Consider the following 24,852-nt stretch of genomic DNA (forward strand, 5'->3'; position numbering starts at 1 on the left):
GGACGGTTAGCAAGGAAAAGTAAATAAAAATTAAAACAACATAATTGGTGGATTAGATGAAAACACGGAGGAAACTAAGCTAACTATACATAAAAAAGAACTAGAGGAAGCAATAGGAAACATAAAGTCTGAGGAAGATCCTGGTAGCAATGAAGTTAGTCCATCCATCCATCCATCCAATGGCACTACAGCCCAAATCGAGCCTTGGCCTCCTTCAATAAGCTTCTCCAATCATTTCGATTTACCGCTGTTGTTTTCCATGAACGCATTCTCAGGAAGTTCCTGGCATCCTCATCGACTTCGTCTTCCCATCTCTTTTTAGGTCTTCCAACAGGTCTTCTTCCCTGCATTCTTGCATTCAGCAATTTTCTGGGGATTCTATTCTCATGCATGCGGACCACGTGCCCTGCCCACCGTAATCTCTGCAGTTTAGTGTGTTGTGCTAGAGTTGGTTCGCTATATTGCTCGTATATTTCTCTATTATACCTAATTCGCCAGTTGTTATTTTCACTTATTGGGCCCAGTATCCTACGTAATACTTTTCTTACAAACACATCTAATGCATTGGCAGATTTCTGTGTCACCACCCATGTTTCGCAGCCATAACTTACTATGGGCCTGATTATTGTTTTATATACCCGGAGTTTTGTTTTCCGGTGTACGTCTCGCGATTTGAATATGTGGCCCATCGCGAAATAGGCTTTATTTTCCAGCACAAGCCTTCTATTTATTTCCGGTTCTTCTTCATTGCTTGCAACCAGATCCATTCCTAGGTACGTGAATCTATTCACATGTTCTATATCGTCAATAAAGTGTTGTTGCGCCGGTCTATTTGATCTGGTTTGTATGAGTAGTTTTGTTTTATTTGTGTTTATTGCTAGCCCTACTGCTTCTGCACTCTGTTTCAACTCAACGTAGGTTTCTTCCGCTGCATTCATTGTTCTGCTCATTATGTTTATATCATCCGCGTATGCTGCTAATTGGGTAGATTTGTTTGTAAGTATGTTATTTTTTCGTTCACCGTCAACCGTCTAAATTACATATTCAAGAACAAGATTAAAAAGCGTTGGAGCCAGTCCGTCGCCTTGTTTCAGTCCTTGCGTTATCGTAAACGCATCAGTGATCTGTCCTTGAATACATACTTGTGCTTCTGTTTCTGTCATTTTCATTTGCACTAGTCGTATCAATTTTGATGGTATGTCAAATTTTTCCCATATATTAGGTAGAATTGTTCTATCTATTGAATCATAGGCTTGTTTAAAATCTACAAAGAGATTGTAAACGTCCATATCATATTCCCATGCTTTTGCTAGTATTTGTTTAACTGTAAATAGTTGGTCAAAGGTCTATTTTGCCTAAACCCTGCTTGATATTCCCCTATGATTTTTTCCGTGAGAGGTTGAAGTCTTCGATTAAGGATGTTTGTGAATATTTTGTATCCCGAACAAAGTAAAGAGATGCCTCTATAATTCTGACACAACAGTTTGTCTCCTTTTTTATGAATAGGGCAGATTATACTTTTCTTCCATTGTTGGGGGATTTCTTCTACTATCCATATCTCTCGTATTAGCTGGTACATCTGTTGTGTCAAATTCCTTCCTCCTTGCTTGAGAAGTTCTGCCGGTATTTTATCTATTCCCGGTGCTTTATGGCTTTTTTGTGAAGTTAGTCTAGGGATGTTAAAATATACTACGAGATATAAATTAGGGATATAAAAAAATTTGGCTCGGAATAAAATAACGGATCCCGCTAATTTCTCCTTATTATTTTAGATTTTTATTTAGTATTTACGCATTTCTGCAAAGGTTTACTAAAACTCCATTTTTATACTCTTACCGGTGGAAGAATAGCTATTTGTATAACAAGGGAGGAAAGTGCTACTTTTCCTCCCGAGAATGAAGTTTACTGCCCGACGCGTAGCGGAGGGCAGTAATCATTCAAGGGAGGAAAAGGCACTTTACTCCCATGTTATACATATGGTTTTTCCACCTTCCTCAAATAACAAGTCATTTTTTCATTTTTACTTAGTTTATTTATGTAACTAACCAACAAAATTTATTAAAACTAAAACTAACAAGTACGTACAATATAACTGTCAACTGTCAAATATAAGTCAAATAAATAATGTAAACATTGTTAAATCAAAATAACAATTTACTGTTTTTTACCATTATGCAAAATACAGAGTGTTTTATAAATAAACGTTAAAATGTATAGAAACTTACGTAATAAAAAATAGATATTGTACAGGGCGTCAATAAGTTACATTTCATGAATGAAATACCATGACGTCACTTTTACTTTTCCTCCCTAGGGAGGAAAAATATTTTCCTCCCTAGGGAGGAAAAGTACAACTTTGCTCCCTACAAACAGGTCCGGAAAAGTATACTTTCGGTAGAGGTAGGTGGAAAAAAATGTTTTTCTTATGTTAAGTTTGAGGCACCTTCAAGGAATGAAGATGTACACATGTGAGTATACATCTGAATCGTGTGATAGTCTTATGTTTTGTGAATATTTTGATTTTAGAATCTCCCTGATATCTTTAGAAACAAAGAAAATAGGTGTTTTTTTACTCCTTAACATGTGTTTTAACAGAAACAAAACTAAATTAACAATGAAAAATAACAGTTTACAAAACTTTAAAAACACAAAGGCACATAACGTAAACAGTTCTTATTGACACACATAAGAGTTATTTGTCAAGCAGGTAAGCGGTATGAATAGCTCAAATAAGAGAGACAAGGTTGCATAATGGAGGCTATGTGATGTTTTAGGGTGGATTTTTTTTTTGAGAGTAAGTACGGATTTGGTGTCTACGTGGAGGCTGTTTGAATGGCGAGAGGTAGATTATAGAGTTTTTTTTCTTTGGAAATTCTGTTCCTTTCGCACTGTATGGAGCTCAGCTTTTCTGAGGAGCTGACCTCCTTACCTTCTTTGTTATTAAAGGTATCAGAGAAGTTTCAAAAATAAAATGTTCAAAAATGATGAGACTACAACATAATATCGATGAATCCTACCTTCATACTGTTTCCTCCCTGCAGGCTGTCTCAAACGCTTTATTCGGTTAAAACACATGTTAAACTACAAAACTATTATATTTTCTTTGTTTCTAAAGATATCAGGGACATTAAAAAACAAAATGTTCACAGAATATAAGACCACAATAATACGATTCCGATGTATACTCACATTAAATTTGTACCTCGTTCTTCCTACATGGTGTCTCAAACTGAACATAAGAAAAACATTCATTTTCTTTCACTCGGTATAAGTACAAAAAAGATGTTTGATTAAACTTTTGCAAAACTGTGTAAATATTACAGAAAAATCTTAAATAATAAAAAAAATGAATGTCATGCGTTAATCTATTTACGAAAGAATAAACTGAAAATGAGCATGAGATAAACTATAAAAGATTATTATAATATCCTAAATATGTATAATATAGAATAAAAAAATATTGCCTAGGGGATGAGATAAACTATAAAAGATTATTATAATATCCTAAATATGTATAATATGGAATAAAAAAATATTGCCTAGAGGATGAGATAAACTATAAAAGATTATTATAATATCCTAAATATGTATAATATGGAATAACAAAATATTGCCTAGAGGATGATCAAAAATGCTAATAATTTTATCAGTTAACAAGAAGAGAAATAGAAGAGATTGTCATAACTATAGAGGCATATCCCTATGACGTGTAGCAGCAACCCGATATATATATTAAAGGAAAGAAGAGTCAAGATAAATAAAACATAATCTAGAGGACGTTCAAAGCCGATTCGGAAAAGGGCATAACGCACATTCACTATGCACTATGCACCAAGTAAAAGAGATAGCATTAAGAGGAAAAATAGCATAGAGAAAGAAAAATAGGGAAGTAGTTATTCAAAAATTTTATAGACATGGAAAAGGCAATTCATAAAATCAAAAGGAAAACTATAAGGAAGAGTCTGAAAAAGAAACAAGTAAGTGAAGACCTGGTGTAACTAAAAGTATATTAAATATATTATGTATATGAAAACAATAAATACAATAAGAACACAAAAATATGCATTCGCCACCATTTGAATGAACGCAAGAAGTTAGACCAGGAGGTAGTTTAAACCCAGTACTTTTTATAAATGTATTAGATGAGATATTGAAATAATGTAAGAAAATTTTTAAAAACTTACTGTACAAGATGATGTAAAATGCAAATGACAAATTCAGAGATATGCATTAGGGTGGTGCGAAAAAAGTAAAGTTGATAATCCCGTATCGCTATAGTGCGGAAAAGTTGCGATTGGTAGTTACAAGAAAAACAAAACAAAAATTATTAAAATCGGACTTTATCTTCCGATCCCGCAACGGGCCTAAAGATTATGAAGAAAGTGAAATTTTACCTATTTTTCGGAAATTTTTATTTATCCTCCATGTACGCTTTATTTATCGCTATAGTAAAATTTATTTACAGTTTGCATGGTTGAGTAATAAAAACAACAGTTTTACGCATCTAACAAATATCTTCCGATCCCGCAAGGTCAATAAAAATCTATAAAAATTTGAAATTTTTGATGATTTTGATAAATTAAAAAACATTTAGTTATCTCATTTTTCTCCTACATTGTGAAGTTTTTCGCTTGTTTATATATTGTATGACAATACTTAAACAACCCAGAACTCACAACGAGGAGGTAGTTGCACTTCTATCTCCACACACACCCTTCTCTCCAACCAACTAATGAGTGTGATTTTTACGTTATTTACATAGTAAATTTCTTTTTCATGTTGGTATCCAGCTTCTAAAGTTCAACTTTGTAGTGTGATTTGGTGGTAGAATCTGGCAGCATGGACCTTGATTTAAGTCTTGCCGTTATGAATCCATCTTGTGACTGGGGCCCACATACATTAGACCAGGGGTGACCAACTTAATCGGACTCGAGATCTACTGTCTGCCTTTCTAATTCTCTGCGATCTACCGACTAGGAATTTTCGTAATATTTAGGACGGGGATAGGTAGGTAGGTAGATAATTTTTTCTTGCCATCGATCGACTGACCTAGGGGTCGCGATCGACGGATTTGCGTCCCCTGCATTAGACGATGCTTCCGTGACCAACTTTAGGCACCTCTCATCAGCTTGCGTGTGTCAGGGATAGTTTTGTACATTCCAGTCTGGTATGTCGCCCGATGTAATGCAAGAACTTATATCTTCATTTGACACTTCAAAGAAGTGGTGGAGAAGACAGTTTTGCAACAGTCTGCAATAGTTTTGCAACATTATATTCCAGTCTATTATTTCAGTTTAGTCCCGTGCTTCAAAAGTAACACATTAGAGAGCTAGGGCTAAGGAGAGTGTTAAAAGCCGGATATACTAAAGCGAAGGGCAAACGTATTAGAAATTTCATCCCTCCTACTTTAAATTTTGAAGCAGAGGACTACACTGAAATATTGGATTGGAATGTTGCAAAACTATTTTTTCCACCAGTTCTTCAAAGCGTTTCAAATGAAGATCTAAGTTCCTACATTATATCAGGCAACACTCCAGACTGGAATGTGCAAAACCATCTCTGTCATACGCAAGCTGTCTAGCGGTACGTAGAGTTAATCACGGAAGTATCGCCTAATGTATGTCGGAACCAATCAAGTGATGGATTCATTAAGGCAACACTTAAATTAAGGTCCATGCTGCCAGATTTTACCACCAAATCAAAATTCAAAGTTGACGTTGAAAAGCTGGACACAAACAAATGAAAAAGAAATGTACTGTATAAATAATGTAAAGAACACACACTCATTGGTTGTATGGAGAGAAGGGTGTGAATGGAGTAAAAAGTGCAACCACCTTCTTGTTGTGAGTTCTGGGTCGTTTAAATGTTATTATACAATATCTAAACAAGCGAAGAGCTTCACAATGTTTTTTAATTTATCAAAATCATCAACAATTTCAAATTTTTATTGACCTTGCGGGATCGGAAGATATTCGTTAAGTGCGTAAAACTATTGTTTTTATTACTCAACAATGCAAACTGTAAATAAATTTTACTATAGCGATAAATAAAACGTACATGGAGAATAAATAAAATTTTTCGAAAAAAGGTAAAATTTATGAGGAATTTATAAGAATAGACAGTAAGAGGCAAGTGAAAAGAGTGTGGGAAGCTAACTCAATAAGGAAAACAGAAGAGAAATACCAACAAAGTAATATAACAGCGACATAGGAAAGATTTTACAAAATGAAGGAAAATGTTGCAAAAAGCAACACAAATGCCGAAGAACAGAAAAGAATGAAGAAAATTCATCAAAAGCTAGACGTACTCCCTCGACGGTAGAAGAGGAGAGATTAGGTGTGTTCGTATAAATATTATCATCCATTTCCTATTGATGGAAAGATATTAGAGTGACTGTTTTATTGAATTAGTGTTATAGGTTATAGTGTAGTAATTACAGTACCGCAATCTCTTGTATAAACCACAGATATATTGGGTAAACACAAGTATGAAATAAAAAACGAAATCACAGCACTGACAAATACCACGAGGCAATACATGCTTACAAAAGATAAGAGTAAACTTTAAAGCAATAATCAAGCCTTACGAAATGAATACTGATAATAGTTTTATACTGACACATAGTTAAAACATTTTTACAAATTATACGATATATTTTTTAATAATTACTGTGAACGTATAAAAATGACGTACGCGATTAAAAAATATATTTTTGTAAAAATATTATTTTTCTACAACCACTATTCAAAATGCACTTTTCTGTACAGTTTTATGTTATACTTGATATTTTCTCACAGTACATATAAGATATATGACATTAGTTTACAGAAAAGTGACGTTTCTGGGCCGGAATAGTATATTGTACAACAAGTAAGAAAAAAGACATACTTCTCACGAGCGCAAATCAAGCGAGAAAGAAATATGTCATTTTCTCATGTGTTGTACACTGTACTTTTTCTATGGATGCGGTTTTTTCAAGTGTTCAAACTTCAAAATTAAATATAATTTAGGTGCTATTAGGTATATGGTATATTATATGAATAAATTGAAATAAATACATATACACTATATGTAGGTATTTAATATTCTCAATATTTATAATATAAATATTATGTTATATTTTATTTATTTACAATTATAATTAACAGTTACATTTCAACAGTTTTAGAAGGTAATTCCTGGCAAGTTTTGCTTCAACACATTTTGTTTAACAACAATATTATATATCTGTATTGTGCATGTTACCATGGAAACGGCCCTCATATGTATGGAGAACCCGTGAGAAAAAATATTTCTCTCTGCAATGGCCGACTTTTCTCACTGCTTGGAAAATAGTTATTTTCCTAACTAGTGCGGAAAGTGATACTTTCACGCACAAGACTGCCGTTGACCCGAACGACGCGAAAGCGGAGTTAGGGCAAGCAGTCGAGTGCGGAGAAGACACTTTCGGCATGAGTTAGGAACAATATTATTTCTAGGGCCGTACGTTTGGAAAAAAGCCAAAAAATAGAGATTTATCAATTTTTATTTAGAGGTGAAAATACACAAAAATTAATACTTTGCCAAGGTTGTCAAAACCAAACCTTTAATATGGGTTTACCACGACGACGGTATTGGTTTCTATGATGACGATTCAAAACCATTGAAATTGTCTACTGATTTGACTTTTAAATATTATGCCAAAATAATTTTATTTCATCGAATTATCAGTAGTAATTGCACAAGAGCTCTGAAATTATTGAATTTTTCCCGAGTGACACTTTGACAGTTTTAATTTGAAATGAAATTAGGTCAAAGTGTCACGAGAGCAAAAATTCTATATTAATTTCAGAGGTCGAGTGCAATTTGTTGCGATTATTTCATGAATAAAACTGTTCAAGACCAAAATTTTATTGTAATTTATTTATGTAAGTACCATTAAAACCCTTAAACGCCCGAGGGTGGGTAAAAAATGTCCACCTAATGCGTATTCCCTTGTAACATATTTATTACGTGTTTAAACATTTTCCAAAAATTATTTATTGTTAAAAAGACAGCCTTTTATCGAATGTTAAATTGTTTCTACCGATATTTTTGAAAATAAAAGTAATAGCTTGAGATAAATATGGGTGGGCATAAAAAGTACACCCTTGGTAAAACTTGTTACTAAAGGTTTCTATATAATTTCTCGTTGGTAGGAACATAATCCATATAATTATAGATGTATAATTATATAATCGACATAATTATTCGCCAATGAGGAGGCTGAAAGGAAGAATGTGGAGAAAATCGACAAATTTGAATTACTGGCTTTTACTGGTATGTTAATTTTTATGTACATTGTAATTTTGTTGTAAGGTTTGTAAATTGTTTATATTAATATTTTACAAGATGCTGTGTTTATTAAGCATAAGATCCTTAAGTTTAATCCATTTCCAACAACTCTCAATAAATATATTAGCTATTTTCGAGGTGGACATTTTTTACCCACCCTTGGGAGTACATGGAACCTAAAAAAGGTTGGGCGTTTAAGGGTTAAACACACAGTTTTTATAAATATTTGACGATTGAAAGTCATCACTTTTATAATTTTTAAAACATTAATTGTCATTAATGTCACTGAATGTATTTTTTCGTAGCAACGAAGGGCATCTGACGTAATATACTTAACGACGGGAGATTATCAAAAATTATCGATTTAATTCAGATTTCTGTAGCTTTATATGGTTCAGAATCTCCTATGAATGAAATAATCGCGCTAATTTCATTAAAAAATGAACACAATAAAATAAATTTGAAATAAATTAACAAATAATGTCTAAATATTAGTTTATTGCATGTATTATAATATATTTTAATGCCATATGACAAGGTATTTTACTTTCCCGCACACCTTGCGGGAAAATTTACTTTCACGCACGCCGTGCGGGAAAGTACAATTTTCGGAAACGAAATGCGTGCGTGAAAGTGGCTCTTTTAGCAGGGCCGTAAAAAAATATTTTATAGTTATTATCAATTAACCAATAAGGATTTAGCAGCAAGATACGTCGAATGAAGTAGGTATGGTGGAAATCAGTGACTGCATAAATATAACGTCAAATGTAACATTATATTGTAATAATTATTTAAAATAGTTAACAAATTAAGGCAATGCATTAATTTTTTAACTGATTTCTGTATATAATTTGTTTAGCTATAAGAAATTTAAATTGATTAGTATTAGTTAAATACAATTGTATATTATTTTACTAAATCTTCGTTTGGAAATTGTGATTTTTAGCAAAAACTGTGGTTGTATAAAAAGTATAGTGTGTAACACGTGCAGAAAGGTAATTTCTCACTTGCGGCACTCGCTTGGTCTCGTACCGCAACTTTTCAAGCTCGTGCGAAATTAGTACCTTTCTGCACTTGTTGCACAATATACTATTTTCTACGACCGTGCTAAAACCTCACTTTCCTGCACGCATTTCGTTTGCGAAAGTTGCACTTTCCCACACGGCGTGCGGGAAAGTAGAATACCTTGTAATATGGCATTATAATATATTATAATATATGCAATAATATAATATTTAGAACTATTTACTAATTTATTTTAAATTTCTCTTATCGCGTTCAAGTTTTAATGAAATTAACGCGATTATTCGTTCAAATAGAATTACTTTGACATAATAGGTTTGTTCTTGCACCAGTTTCAAACGGTTTGAAACCATCAGCGAATAGTGGACCAGCGCGAGTAGAGGGAATAGCACTGGTGACTGTATTATGTTCTCTCACTGACCAACTGTTTGCTGAAGGTTTCTGACTAGTTTGACTGTTTGCTAGAACAAACTTACTGATTTTTTTGATAAAAATTAAATTGTTACCAATATTACGTTCGGGTTAATATGACCCGCGTATTTAAACTGTTAAAAAATACCTCTGTACGTATGTTTAGTTGGCAGTATTCTATATTTTTTAACAGTGTTTGTCAGTCGGGTACGTCTATAAATAAAAAGAGGTTTCTGCAAGGTAGAACTTGAAAAATAATTGTAGTATAGCTGAACGATGTTGCAAGCATAGTTGCAAACCAAATTTTAGATAATATGACCAATATTTGTGGAACCAACTGGAAAGGCTTGGATAAAATTGGTTTCCAAGCATTGGTCTCTTATTTTTAGCTTAAGATTTTAAGTCCCATAGTTAATCAATTAAAAGTTTGTGGAATGAAGAAAGAAGTTATTGGTACTACTATATTTCGATCAACAATGTCCCTTGAAGTATTTACAAAAATATTACAAATAATATGTTTTGATAACAAGACCACTAGACAGGATAGGAGACGTTTTGATAAACTTTCTGCAATACATGAAATTTGGGAAAAATGGGTAGAAAATCTACCAAAATTTTTTAACCCTAATGAAAATGTTACCGTCGATGAGCCACTAGTTGCCTTTAGCATATCCTTTCAAACAGGACATTTCAAGCAAGCCAGCGAAATATGGCACAAAAATTTGGTCTGTATGTACTTATGAACAGTAAAACGTCTTATGCTCTCAAATTGCAGATATATACAGGAAAGCAGGTGCCGCGCCAGAATAAAATCAGGTAATGCATGTGGTGTGTGACTTGGGTCGTGATTTTAAAGGTCACAATATTAGTTTTCATACCTTTTTTACATCGTACAATTTAGGACAATTTCTTCTAAAAAATAGTACAATGCTGGGGACACTAAGAAAAATAAACCGGAGCTTCCAGCAAAAATCGCGAATAAATAAGTTCGTTTTTTGCTTCACACAAGATACCACTGTTGTTGACAATATTTTTAAAAATAATAAAAATATTGTGCTTACGATTACTTTGCATCATGGAAAAGATATTAATGTCAGAAATGAAAAAAAGCCCCAAATTGTTTTAGATTACAACTCCAATAAGGGAGCAGTGGATACTCAAAATCAGCTTGTTGGTACATATACATATAAGATGAAGACAAATAGCTGGCTAATGATTGTTTTTTATAATCCGCTGAACATTTCTGCCTACAACGCGTTTGTTTTATGGACATCAACAAATCTCCAATAGAATTCAAATAAACAGAAAAAAACGGCGAATTTTTCTTAAGGAATTGGAAAAGACACTGTTGAAACCAGTTATCGTTTCCAGCAAAAAGATATAAATAACCAAAGGGTCACAATAACTAATAAAAAGAACACGAGCAGAAACGAATGGACAAGATGGAAATTCTAGTAGACCCTATATGGATAACCTAACTCCGCCTGCTAAACGAGCATGTACGCTGTAAACTTGCTCTAAAGACGATAACATAACAAGACTAATATAATATTATTTTGTATACATATATCATAAACATATTTGTAGAACCCATTCTTTTTGTTACTGTTCCAGTTGTAGACTGAATTAAATTTTTGTAGTTATTGGTTATTAGGCTTTTCTGGATAATCGAAGAAAAAAATACCGTTTAATTTTAAGGTTTAATTTACATTAACAACATAATTTTTGTTTAGTTAATCATAATTTTATGTTAAATTGCATATTAAAGTTTTGTTTAGCACCATTAGCTTTTTTTATTTCGATTAAGGAGAGTAAACCATAGTTTGGTCATATTGACCCGGACAGTACATTTGTGTAGTTGACACGAACGGGACATCAGGATTAAAGGCGCTATTTAAAAATTTAACAAAGTTTTGTATAAAATTACAGAAGTTTGTGTTTCTCAACTTGACCAACCAATAATAGTGACCTTGCAATCCTTGCATAAAGCAAGTTTGTCGAATTTTTGAGTCATCCAAATATGTCATGGACTAGTGATCGACTTCCGTTTACGCAAATAATGATTTCTAGGAAACTTTAACTTTATTATACTCACAACCTACATTTATACTATGATTAAAATTATGGGGAACCGAACACGAAAGCCAGAGTGATAATTCGGGAAATATCAGAACAGTAATTAACTGCCTCTCGGCTGAAAACTATTTAGTCAGTTTTTGGAAACAATAATTAGCAGACCACATACTATTTTATAATAATTTAATTTAGGTATTTATTAAATACATAATTAGAATTCTGGGATTGGGACAATAAATGTCAGACGAATGGAGAAACGGTATATTTAATTTAATTTAATCTAATTATTACCTACCTGTTTTTTAATTTTTCATTTAATTAGTCAATGTTTAAAACAAAAAAAAGTGTGTGTACTTTGTACGCACGTAAGAAGTTATAACGAGCGATCCACAATTATTGGGATCAAAGCTATCCGTGCAAAAAATTACGTATGTTGTGTTTTAATCTGAATTTTTATCATTGGTTTATCAATGAAATTTGATTAACATTATAAAACATAAAAAATCAGTCAAAACCAGAACTTTAATCGAATATAAAAAGAATTAACAAAATTATAAGTAACAATAATAAATAAAATCAAACAAGATCTCTACATAACCTAACTTTTCTTGTTAAGTTGACGTACACCGCAAAGTTGACGTAAACTGGAAAGTATATCTGAATTAAGAATAGACATGCACTGTATAGCTATCTCTGTCGTTCAGAGCCACCTATGGTGACAATAATTTTGGATCACACGTTACTTCTATTATATGATTTCAACCAAATCAATATACTTTAAACAGTTTATTTATATTTTATTTAAATATTAAACCAATTGTAATACTCACTACTTTCTACAAATTTTTATTAAAACAATACCAAAAATTAAAAAAATAAAAGAATAAAACACAAGCAAACACATTGAAAAATGAAACAAAGAAATGATTTCTGAACAATAATTGTCGACAAAAATTTTTAACTAAATACGTATTTTCTGAAAAAAAACATAATACATACGCTTACAATCATAAAATGTATAAAAAAATAAAAAAAAATAAGAATTTGCATTGGGAATTGAACCTGCGTCTCTAAGGTTGTTAGATTTTGAACTCACTTTTAAGTCACCGCACGAAGAACAGCTGGCGAGACATTTGAATGATGTGGAAAGATATAGCAACTATACGTTTTAAACTTTTTTGACAGTTGCTTATTCTCTTAGTTTAATTAAATATGTTTGATTCTTACGGAATTAAAATATTAAAATACAACAAAATATAGACTAATAAAGCAATTTATTAGATATGAAGATTGGTAGAAATTGCATTGGTAATCAAATTATGTAAATCAAAGCATTACCTACTATAGGTACCTACATTTTCCAAAGAGGTATGTAGGTCCTAATCTTTTATTACAATATTGAAACATTTAAAATTACGTACATTTTGCTTTTAAAAACTGTTTAAAAAGTCACTACAATTATAAAATTGCTTTTTGTGTCTGTCCTCACAACAATAAATACCTACTAATATATTACATACAATTTGTTTACCGATAACCATTGACGTATTAATAAAATAACCGACATATTGAACAATTGTCGACAGGTCATTGTAATTACCCAATCAGAGGACGTATAATGTTTAAGCTGCGCCGGGTACCAAGATTTTGATGATTTCGCACACATATAAATTTACTCCCAACACGCCTAAAAAGTATAACTTCAAAAAGAGAGATATACAACAATGTATAAATTAAAGGGCCGTCAAACTACTTTGTCACACTATGAAAATATGGGAGAGAGTAATTGAAAAACGGATACGTGAAATAACCCAAACATCCGATAATAATCAGTTTAGCCACATGCAAGGTAGATCAACATCAGTTCCAATTTTCAATATAAAGAAGTTAAGGGAATATACAGGAATAAAGAAACAAACGCTGATATGGTATTCATTGATCTTTAGAAAGCATATTACAGAGCTCCCTGAGAGATTCTTGGATGGGCACTCAATAAGAATGGAGTTCCGCTAAATATATGTAAAGATTGTGAGAGATATATATGAGCGAGTGACAACTAGATTTTGGAGATATGTGGGAATAGTCCAGAAAGCCACTGCGCATCCGCTAGGAAAAATATTCTAATTCGGATTTTTTGCACAATCTTACTCAAAAAGGACTCCTTTTAACAAATCTGCATGTTGCCAGGACCAAAAGGTAGTCAAAATTTTTTTAAACGTTTTTCTTTTTGTTTTTGTCCTAAAATTATTTTTTTTACATGTAAAAAACTTTTTTTAGGTTTTTTGGATCATTCCAAATAGAAAAGGTCTTTAGTGACTATTCTCTAAAAATGATAGTTTTTGACATATAAGCGATTAAAAATTGAAAAATTGCGAAATCGGCCATTTTTAACCCTCAAAAACTATGTGAAAAACTGAAAATTTGAATGTTGCCAAGGTAGGTAGATATTCTTTAAACATCGATTGATGAAATCACGAAGAGTTTTTTGCAATACAATATTCAAAACTCCTTTGTTTTTTAATTGCTAATCAAGTGTGCGCGACACTATTTTCCACCGACAGTATGGTGCAAATGAAAGGAATAAATTCGTTATTTCGTAAACTGGCGACTTTAAGGAAAAATCCTGAAACAGGTCGATTTTTATTTTTAAGTTATGAGATTGTGGCATATATGGTATACTAGTGACGTCATCCATCTGGACGTGATGACGTAATCGATAATTTTTTTAAATGAGAATAGGGGTCATGTGCTAGTTCATTTGAAAGGTTCTTCAATTCTCTATTCAGTAATAAAAACATTCACATAATTATTTATACAGGGTGTCCAAAAATTTTTTATTAAATTAAATTATTTGACAAAAAAAGAAGTAGAAGGACGCCCTGTATAAATAATTATGTAAATGTTTACATTACTGAATAGAGAATTGAAGAACCTTTCAAATGAGCTACCACAAGACCCCTATTCTCATTTAAAAAAATCATCGATTACGTCATCACGCCCAGACGGATGACGTCACTAGTATACCATATATGCCACAATATTATAACTTAAAAATAAAAATCGAATTGTTTCGGGATTTTTCCTTAAAGTCGCCAGTTTACGAAATATCGAATTTATTCCTTTCATTTGCACCATACTGTCGGTGGAAAATAGTGTCGCGCACGCTTGATTAGCAATTAAAAAACAAAGGAGTTTTGAATATTGTATTGCAAAAAACTCTTCGGGATTTCATCAATAGATGTTTAAAGAATATCTACCTACCTTGGCAACATTCAAATTTTCAGTTTCTCACATAGTTTTTGAGGGTTAAAAATGGCCGATTTCGCAATTTTTCAATTTTTAATCGCTTATATGTCAAAAACTATCATTTTTAGAGAAAAGTCACTAAAGACCTTTTCTGTTTGGAATGATCCAAAAAATCTAAAAAAACTTTTTTCCATGCAAAAATAATAATTTTAGGAAAAAAACAAAAAAAACGTTTAAAAAATTTTTGACCACCGTTTGGTCCTGGCAACATGCAAATTTGTTAAAAGGAGTCCTTTTTGAGTAAGATTGTGCAAAAAATCCGAATTAGAATATTTTTCCTAGCGGATGCGCAGTGGCTTTCTGGACTAGAAATACTGATAAATTTCATGTGAAAGTAGGATTAAGGCTCGGTAGTCCAGTAACTGAAGCTTTTCACCTCACAGTTGTTACAAAATTTATCGATTTGCTTGAAAATTTGGGAATGAGTAGTGGATAGTCCAAGGATCAAAATCTATATGATGCCGAAAGGCGCTTTTACCATGGGGGTGGTTGCCACCCCGTCACGGGAATAAAAATTATATTTTGACCGCAAAAATTGATAAAAACATTCATTCCAAGCAAGAAAGGTTCGATACACTTTTTTGATAAAATTAATAGTTTCCGATTTATTCGCTATGGAAAGTGTTAGTTTTATATGGAAAAAATCAATGTTTTTCGATATAGGTAATCATTTACAATTAACTCAATTTTTGCCGTAGAAAAAATTTTTTCAAACCAAGTTCTTGGGAATTAAATAGCCTTCAGTTTCATATATTAACATTTTTTCGTATCGCTGATGCTAATCTTTCTATTCTAAAGAAAATATAATTTTTTACCAAACAACAAAAATTCGTTGTTCGCATTTAACTCCAGTTTTTTAGAAACTAATCATTCTAAGCCAGTCAAATTTCTGGAATCTCTTAATAGTACACAAATAAAGAAGAATGAATAGGGCCAATGACTAAAAACACAGCTAACTTACATTATTATGCTTCCAATTGGATTTCCTTGTTTTTTTCAAAAAAATATATTGATTTTTTAACGGTACTTTTTTATCTTAGAAAGTCTGGCAAAAAATAATTTTATAGGTTTTTACAAGATCTATTAGGCTATTAATATTAACTCCTTTTAAAATCGTCAGTCGCAGACTTTGAAAGGGTTGGTAAAGCTGGTTTTTGCATGTTATTTCAAGTTTTAATTGTCAATAGCTCACTCAATTTTTGCCATAGAAAAAAATTTTGCAAATCTTATTCTTGGAAATTAAATAAACTACAATTTAATATTTAAATATTTTTTCGTATTTCTGATGCTAATCTTTCTATTCCGAAGAAAATGACATTTTTTAGCAAACTACAAAAACTGGTTATTTGCGTTTAACTCCATTTTTTAAAACTAATCATTCTAAGCCGGCCCAACTTCTAGAACCTATTAATAATACAACATAAGTAAAGAAGAACAAATAAGGTCAATGACTAATTATAATTAGGGTGGTGATTAGGGGGTTGTTTCCAATCACTGTTTTGCTGAAAAATATAGAGACTGACATTCTATTCATTATAAGCCACTTAATTTTTGAGCTAGAGACTTTTCTTATTTCTAAAGAGAGATATTTTTAATTACTTTAAATTAGTTTGAACAAACTTTCCTCGAAAGATGCAAAGTTTTCCCGTCTTTTGACTTTGAAACTACAATATTTAGCATTTGACGAAGAAGAGCTAACATATAATAAAGTATAGCTCGATTACTATTGGTTTTTAAAGAAAATTAAAAAACGGATTTGTTTATTTTTTTTAAAGGTACATTTTTGTTAAGCAAAGTTGTTTTGATAAAACGAAAACTTTTTGAGTAATTAGCAGAAAACTGATTAAAAACATTGATTTTTTCGATCTAAAACTTACACTTTCGATAGCGAATAAATCGAAAAATACTAATTTTATCAAAAAAATGTATAGAACGTTTTTGCTTAGAATGAATGTTTTTACCAACTTTTGTGATCAAAATATAATAAAAAATTTCCACCCCCGAGATGGGGTGGCAACCATCCCCATGGTAAAAACGCCTTTCCACAGCTTATAGATTTTGATCCTTGGACTATCCACTACTTGTTCTCAAATTTTCAAGCAAATCGATCCATTCTGTAAAAATTGCGAGGTTTTGCCCTATTTTAAGCTTCATTGCTTGGACTACGGTGTCTATACTTTGTTTCAATTTAAGAATAGAATGTTACGCTTATGGAGATCAGTGTTGCCAAACCTCTCGGACACGGGTGGCTACTTGACTGGCGATATACGATTCATTCTAATCAGTACGCCGTGGCATCGGCGCGCTTCTATAGTCCATAAGAAATACATTGGGCTATCTCCGCAATGTTATACGCTCTATAACGCTCTACAAGGTAACACTCCCTGGTGCGTAATGTATGCTGATGATTTAGTTAGGAGTTACCAGGACATTAACACAAAATAAATCGATTTTTAAAGACAGCACCTAAATACTTGCAACTTTTTGCATTGTGTTCAGGATCATAACAGAAAAAGTCTAGTATAGAAACATGTGTGGAAATGCATAATTGCATCTTAAAGTGCATAAATGCATGTAAATGTGCATAATAATGTCGAAGTAAGCATTTTAAGGGACAGATTTTGTTACTTGGGGCTTTTTGGGGTCACTAAACACGAATACGTCATCAGAAACGACCACAGGAGCACTTGGTGCCCAGGTTCACTGGTAAGGCACTTTATCTGAAGTTTCAAGAGTTTTCGGTAGGTACTAAATTGGTACTATTAAATTGGTTTTTGGGGTTGCTTAACAAGAATATGTTATTAGAACCGACCCCCGGTGCACCTTGTGCCCAAAACCATCTAAACTTCAGAAGATGACGTGCCTTAGCAGTGACACTAATTACATCTGGCACCAGGTGCTCAGTACTCAGACTGCAAAAACCTCCAAGTAATCTGTTTGTATCAATTTAGTGCCGATAACCCTTGAACCTTCAGATGACTTAGCAGTGACCCTGGGCACCAGGCGCTCCGGTGGTTTATTCTGATGGCGTAGTCTTATTCATTGACCCTAAAAACCCCCAGTGACAAAATCTTGCCATTAATATGCTTATTTTGATATGCTTATGTACTGTTGAATGCATTTTATGAACTTTGAAATGCAATTATACATTTCCATCCATTTTTCTACAGTAGACTTTTGCACTTATGCACCTTCTTAAAATGCAATGATGTATTTCTATCCGTCTTTCTATAGTAGACTTTTTTCTTGACATCATCCTGAGCCCAATCCGAAAAGTTACAAGTCTCTGACTCTAAGTGCTGTGTTTAAAAATCAATTTATTCCAGTGTTTTTAGTGCTAAATACCCTGGTCAATAATAGTAGGAAATAGTGAGAGCAATTTAGAAGATATTTAGAAGAAAACCTAGAACAGAGAAGACAAGATCTTGATGAAAATTTTAACACTTCTCAGGACAAAAATACAGTATTTGGAATGTTTATTTAAAGATGAATTTTCTACAAATAAAATGTTATCTTTGAATAGTGAAATGAAATGAAAAGTATTTCTACCCGTTTTTCTATATTAGACTTTTTTCTTGATATCATCCTGAGCACAATCCAAAAATTTACAAGTCTCTTACTATTCCATCCATTTTTCTACAGTAGACTTTTGCGCTTATGCACCTTCTTAAAATACAATGATGAATTTCTATCCGTTTTTCTATAGTAGACTTTTTTCTTGACATCATCCTGAGCCCAATCCGAAAAGTTACAAGTCTCTAACTCTAAGTGCTGTATTTAGAAATCGATTTATTTCAGTGTTTTTAGTGCTAAACACTCTGGTCAATAACAGTAGGAAATAGTGAGAGCAATTTAGAAGATATTTAGAAAAAAACCTAGAACAGAGAAGACAAGATCTTGATGAAAAAGTTTAACACTTCTCAGAACAAAAATACAGTATTTAAAGATGAAGTTTCTACAAATAAAATGTTATCTTTGAATAGTGAAATGATTGTGAAAAGTAATAGTGTTAAGTACCTAGAATCGTTATTGCAGACTAATAGGAAAATAGATGGAGAGATATACAGTAAAATTATGGTTGAATGGATATTATGGTGATGTTAGATATGGGTGAATGAAAAATTCCAATAAACCTGAAGGGACAATTCGATAAAAGGTCCGTAAGGCCAACTGTCATGTACGGCACTCAATGTTAGGCAGTTAAAAATAAAGATAACTAATGACTCCATATGGCAGAAATGAGAATGCTTAGATGGATGAGTGAAGTGACAACAAGAATAAAATTAAGAATGAGTATATTGGGGGAAGTCTAGGAGCGGCACAAATTGATCCTAAAATTAGATGCCAAAATTAATAGAAAATTGGATAATAGCGGCACATGATATAGTATGGTATAACTAGACCAAAACCCATACATCCAAAGTGAAAGTTATCCTCCAACACCAAATTATTCTATATGGTCCACATAATGTTCAGAAAAAAGTCACACAATTTTGAGCGGCAGGTGGGCGGGGGGAGGGGGGAGAAATCGGCAAATTCATAGTTTTTTAGGTTTTTCGTAAATATTTTTAAAACTATACGATTTAGTATAAACAACCTTCTATACAAAAATGTTCTACATTAAATTTGAAATAAAAAAGGCCCGATGCATATTCCTTTTAAAATGAACGGTTTCAAAGTTACTGAGGTAGTATAGTATAATTGGTCCAAAAAAGGCCTAACCTAAAAATCCAAAGTAAAAGGTTTCCTCCAACACCAAATTGTTCTATATGGTCCACATATTGTTCAGTAGAAGGTTACACCATTTTGAGCGTCCGGTATGGGGGGGAGATGGGGGAGAAATCGGTAAATTAGTAGTTTTCTTAGGTTTTTCGTCAATATTTCTAAAACTATGCTGTAGCGTAAACAACGTTCTATACAAAAATGTTCTACATAAAATTTAAAACAAAAAAGGTCTCACACATAATTGTTATAAAATCAACAGTTCCAGAGTTACGGAGGGTGAAAAGTGGAGGTTTTCGATACTTTTTGTATTTTTTGGGCAATTCCCTAGTGATTCTCTTTAACAGGATTTTGTTTTTTTATAAATCAAATTTGCTATTTCAGTGGCCGATGGTATGTTAGTGATAAGCCCTTGAAGAAGCGTCAACCTCACCACCCAAAATTATCATCAAGTGCCCAAAAAATATAAAAAGTATCGAAAACCTCCACTTTTCACCCTAGTATAGCTTTAGAAATATTGACAAAAAACCTAAAAACTACGAATTTACCGATTTCTCCCCCCTCTCCCCCCAAACCCGACGCTCAAAATTGTGTGACTTTTTCTGAACAGTATGTGGACCATATAGAACAATTTGGTGTAGGAGGATAACTATCACTTTGGATGTCTGGGTTATGCCATCTTTTGGATCAATTCTATCATACTAATAGGTAGAGTTCGAAACAGGTGAGAGAAGCTTATAATAGGGGAGCCCAAGAGGGGATTTTTGAAGTTACTCGAGCGCTTTAGATTATCACATGCGGAGAAACCCTGTAAATGTATCACTACAATAATATATTGGATCTTAATACAGGAAAGTTCGTTAAGGGGGTCCGAAAAAAATATAGGTATCCTTAGAATAACCCGAAATCGTAAGATAACGTAAGTTAAGTACATGCACAACAGTGTATATTTCAAAAATCTGACGGTTTGAGCGGGGCGTAAGGAAATCTATCGAATGATACCAAAGACGATCCCCAGGGAGAATAGTGGAGGGTAAATTTAAAATTTTAAAATTTTAAATAGGAACCCCGCTATATTCCGCGAAATGAACGTCAGATCGAAAAATTGCAAAATACACGTATTCAATATTTTTGAAAAATCTATCGAATGACACTAAACACGACCCCTCACGGAGGTTGGGAGGTGGGTTACTTTAAAATCTTAGGCAGTAGCCCCAATTTTTTATTGCAGATTTCGATTCTTTACGTAAAAATAAATAACTTTAAAAAATGGAAAGCCCCACTTAAATTGAAAACCTTACTTAACTTTTTTTGGTTTTAGGACCTAATCTTCACAACCCAATAGGTCCTCATAACGCTCGAGTAACTGCAAATTTAGCATGCTTTCCTCCCCTATCACGTTCAGTATGGACGTGCAAGATTGTATGATAATGATATACAAATTGCAATAAAGTTGGCTTCTGTCGGGTTGTGGTCGACACCTTAAACATTTTTTATATATATATACACACATTTCGGATTTCGCAATAAAGTGAAATTAGAGAGGCAAAGATGTATATGCCTACATTACAGATTATAACTCATGACAATTTTGAAACAAAAGCAAATAGACAAGCGAGATAATAATAATAAAAAAATTTGTATTATAACCGGACAGCGCACATAAAAATAGACAACACACAATCTGAGGACATGAAAAAATTAAAAGAGGGGTATGGAAAAGTTGAAGACTCTCTCCATTGCTATTTAACTTGTGCTCGGAAGTTATGCAAGAGGTGATGGACAACGAAATAGCTGGCATTGCAGTAAACATAATCCCTATTAATAACTTGAGGTAGACAGACGACACCATGTTAATGGCAGGAAAAAAAATAAATGGCAGTGTTGGTTGAAATAATGTTTTTATAATATTCTATCAGCTTCATCAAAGTATGCATGAAATTATAATTCCTCATACTCAAAAACCACAGTTATAAATTTGTAGAGGAATAAATTAGGGGAGACCGGGGCAAAACGGGGCTCGGGGTAGAACGGGAAATGAATCGGTGTGCATAACTTATAGTCGTCATAATATCGGCAATATAGCGCCATTTGAACGAACGTGGGTTGACTCACTTCGGTCAGAAAGAAACTTCTAGTCACGTAATGTGCTTTTTTCAGACATAAGATCCGTTTTCTTTTGTTTCGTTATAAATTTTGGTGATATTTATAGAAGTTCTATAAAGTGAGTAAGCAAGTTTAATCACGTATTTTAATATTGCTTGCTATGAATCGTTGTAGGTATATTTTTTATGTTAGAAATTGCTAATTTTATTTGAAATGATGTCTGTTGGGGCAAAGCGGTCGTGTCAAGATGAGATATTATCCCATCTTGCCCCGCTCTCCTAAACTGCCACTACTTTAGAGCATTTAAACTCTGTAAGAAGAGTCTGACTAAAACTTAAACTAATAAAAAATCAAAGAAAACTAAAGAAGACAACGATATGGACACTGACTCATCAAAAGATGATGAAGATTGTGGTTGCATTTACTGTGGATACTTATATTTACAATCAACTGAAGGATGGGTAGTGTGTAGTGTCTGCCATAGATGGATCATAATTCCTGCGCAGGTGTGAATGATGAAGACTAAGGTGCTCATATTTATGAACTCTGCCAGCCTGACTAAAGTACAGTCCCATTTTGCCCCATAGAATTTTGAACTGATAAGTTAAGTTCTTTATAACCAAGTAACTAAGCAATTTGGATTATAAATAAAGTAAGTTGTATTAAGTTTAATAGCAAGTGATCCTGCCTGACTTGGTTATTTTTAAATACACAGTTCAGTTTTCTTTCTATGATGTTATCTTTCTTAAGTATCCCGTTCTGCCCGGTATCCCCTAAATGTCCGCAAACATAAAAGTTCTACCGACAATTTTTAATCTCCACTTTTAACACCATATATATCTTACTTAACATCAACACTGCATTAAATTAAGTTGACTGAAATCGGAATATCTTAAGGTAGATATTTCACTGCTTCGTTTTGTACAATTACAGGACCACCCTGGATATTATTTTTATAGCACTGTAATTAAACATTATTATAGTAGTATATATCGGCAATTTCGACTATTTTTGTTTAATTATTAACTCAAATAATACCTAAACAATAAATCCACTCATTATTTGTAATGAATAGTTTACTTATACTCGTATTGTGTCAACAACTGATAATATCTAAACAATTTATTCTTTTGTACTTTCATTAGGGAAACTTATTATTCATTATTTAGATGACAATACAATAGTGATTACAACTTTTACGTTTCAAAGGACTGCAAACATGATTAACCCAATTATACCAGGAAATACGATTGTTATCTTTGAGTTAAGTAATAACGAAAACTATTTGCCCAATAATTTCTAATTAGGGTTCATTAACACAATTTCCAGCAAAAATGACATCTGACCTTTATAGTTTACTAGTTGGTTAGTAAGATAAATAATCTCTGGGTTTTACCTTTTGTAATGCTTGTGATAAAACCATTTTAATTTTTTCTTGATAAAACTTTTGATTTCTATATTTGGCCAGAAAATGAAGCTGTAAAAAGGTCAAGCCCGCAATTTTTACGTCCAGCATCGATTTGTACAAAAATCGATTTCACCCTCTAGTTTATTTTCTAATTGAGTCGTTGTACGCTTTTGTTTTTTAAAGGTGAAGACTACCCCTAATTGTACAAAATTATAATACATATAAAACTTTATTATGGTCAACAATTGGTTTTTATTAGCTAAACAATTATTCTTCTATGCTTTAGGATATATTATCATAATATTTCAACCCTTAAAACCACCCTTGTTGGAGCTATATAAAAAATGTATTTATCCTATAATAATGGTTTCGGCTTGCATCGATTTGCATAAAAAATTTGGTACTAGGATCATCTCACCCTGTGCTTCATATTATATATCATGCTCGAAGCCGTTGATTATTTTTTGGGGGTGTACACTACCCTTTATTTTCAAAAATTATATAAAAACATTGTAAACCTTATCTAATATGGGTAAAATTTGATTTCGATTGATTACATAATGATTGTTTTATTCTTTAGGATATATGTAATATCATAATATTTCACCCCTTGAAAACCACCCTTAATAACATTGCAATTTTTAATAACATTGGCGACGAATCAACGAAATATTCACTCACACACGCAGATACATGAGCAGATGTTTCTTCTTTTCTGTCTTTTGATTTGAATGCAGAAAGTGGAATATAACGTATTACTGCTGAAAAGCCGGTTCTGTGGTATTATATACATACATTGAAAATGCTCTGTTACACCTCCAAGTGGGCTATTCGAAAAAAAAAAATTAGTTTTATAAACATAGCTCCTTCATTTTTAGTGACAAAAAGTTTTGTATGATTTTTTAGTGTTTTTTAAGAGCTATAAGACAATGTAAATTAAATTCCGTATGATATATTAGTTTTTAAGTGGGGTGAGTTTAAAGGGCTTAAATAAGAGGGTGTCTGCTTGTATATAGAGGTGTTAAACAGCTATACCTCACTAAATATTCACTGTAAAGAAAATCTATGTACAGAAAAATTTTAGATATTAAAAAAGCCACAATTTAGTACTCTTTTAGTTTTTTCGCAACTCCAGTATTTTCGGGGATATTTTGAACAAAATGGTAAAAAATACGGAATTGCAAAAAATCAGTCTACTTTAAAACTCCAATTTTTCTAAAATTAGGCCTTTTAAATAGGTCAAACTTCTTGAGTGTATTCGTAATATACAGCGTGTCTACTTAAGTTGGAAACATATGGGAAACTTTTTTGTTATGCATTTTACGAAAAAAAGTTATTCTTTATAAAAAGTTCTGCATGCTCTAAAACCTAAGATTCAATTATCAGATATCAAATTTTGTCAATATTATACGAGGTATGTCAAAAAATATGAACTTCGTTTAAGACTAAAGTACCTTTATTTCCCTTAATATCGAAAATTCTTATTA

At 32.4% G+C, this 24,852-nt stretch overlaps 1 protein-coding gene across 1 annotated transcript in view; it reads right to left on the minus strand.

Moving 5' to 3' along the window:
* LOC114330981 (NPC intracellular cholesterol transporter 2 homolog a) overlaps nt 1-24,852 on the minus strand; it is a 59,080-nt gene that overhangs the window by 25,074 nt on the left and 9,154 nt on the right. The window lies entirely within an intron of this gene.

The sequence above is a fragment of the Diabrotica virgifera genome, chromosome 4 (genome assembly GCF_917563875.1).
Source record: "Diabrotica virgifera virgifera chromosome 4, PGI_DIABVI_V3a".
NCBI classification, from domain to species: Eukaryota; Metazoa; Arthropoda; class Insecta; order Coleoptera; family Chrysomelidae; genus Diabrotica; species Diabrotica virgifera.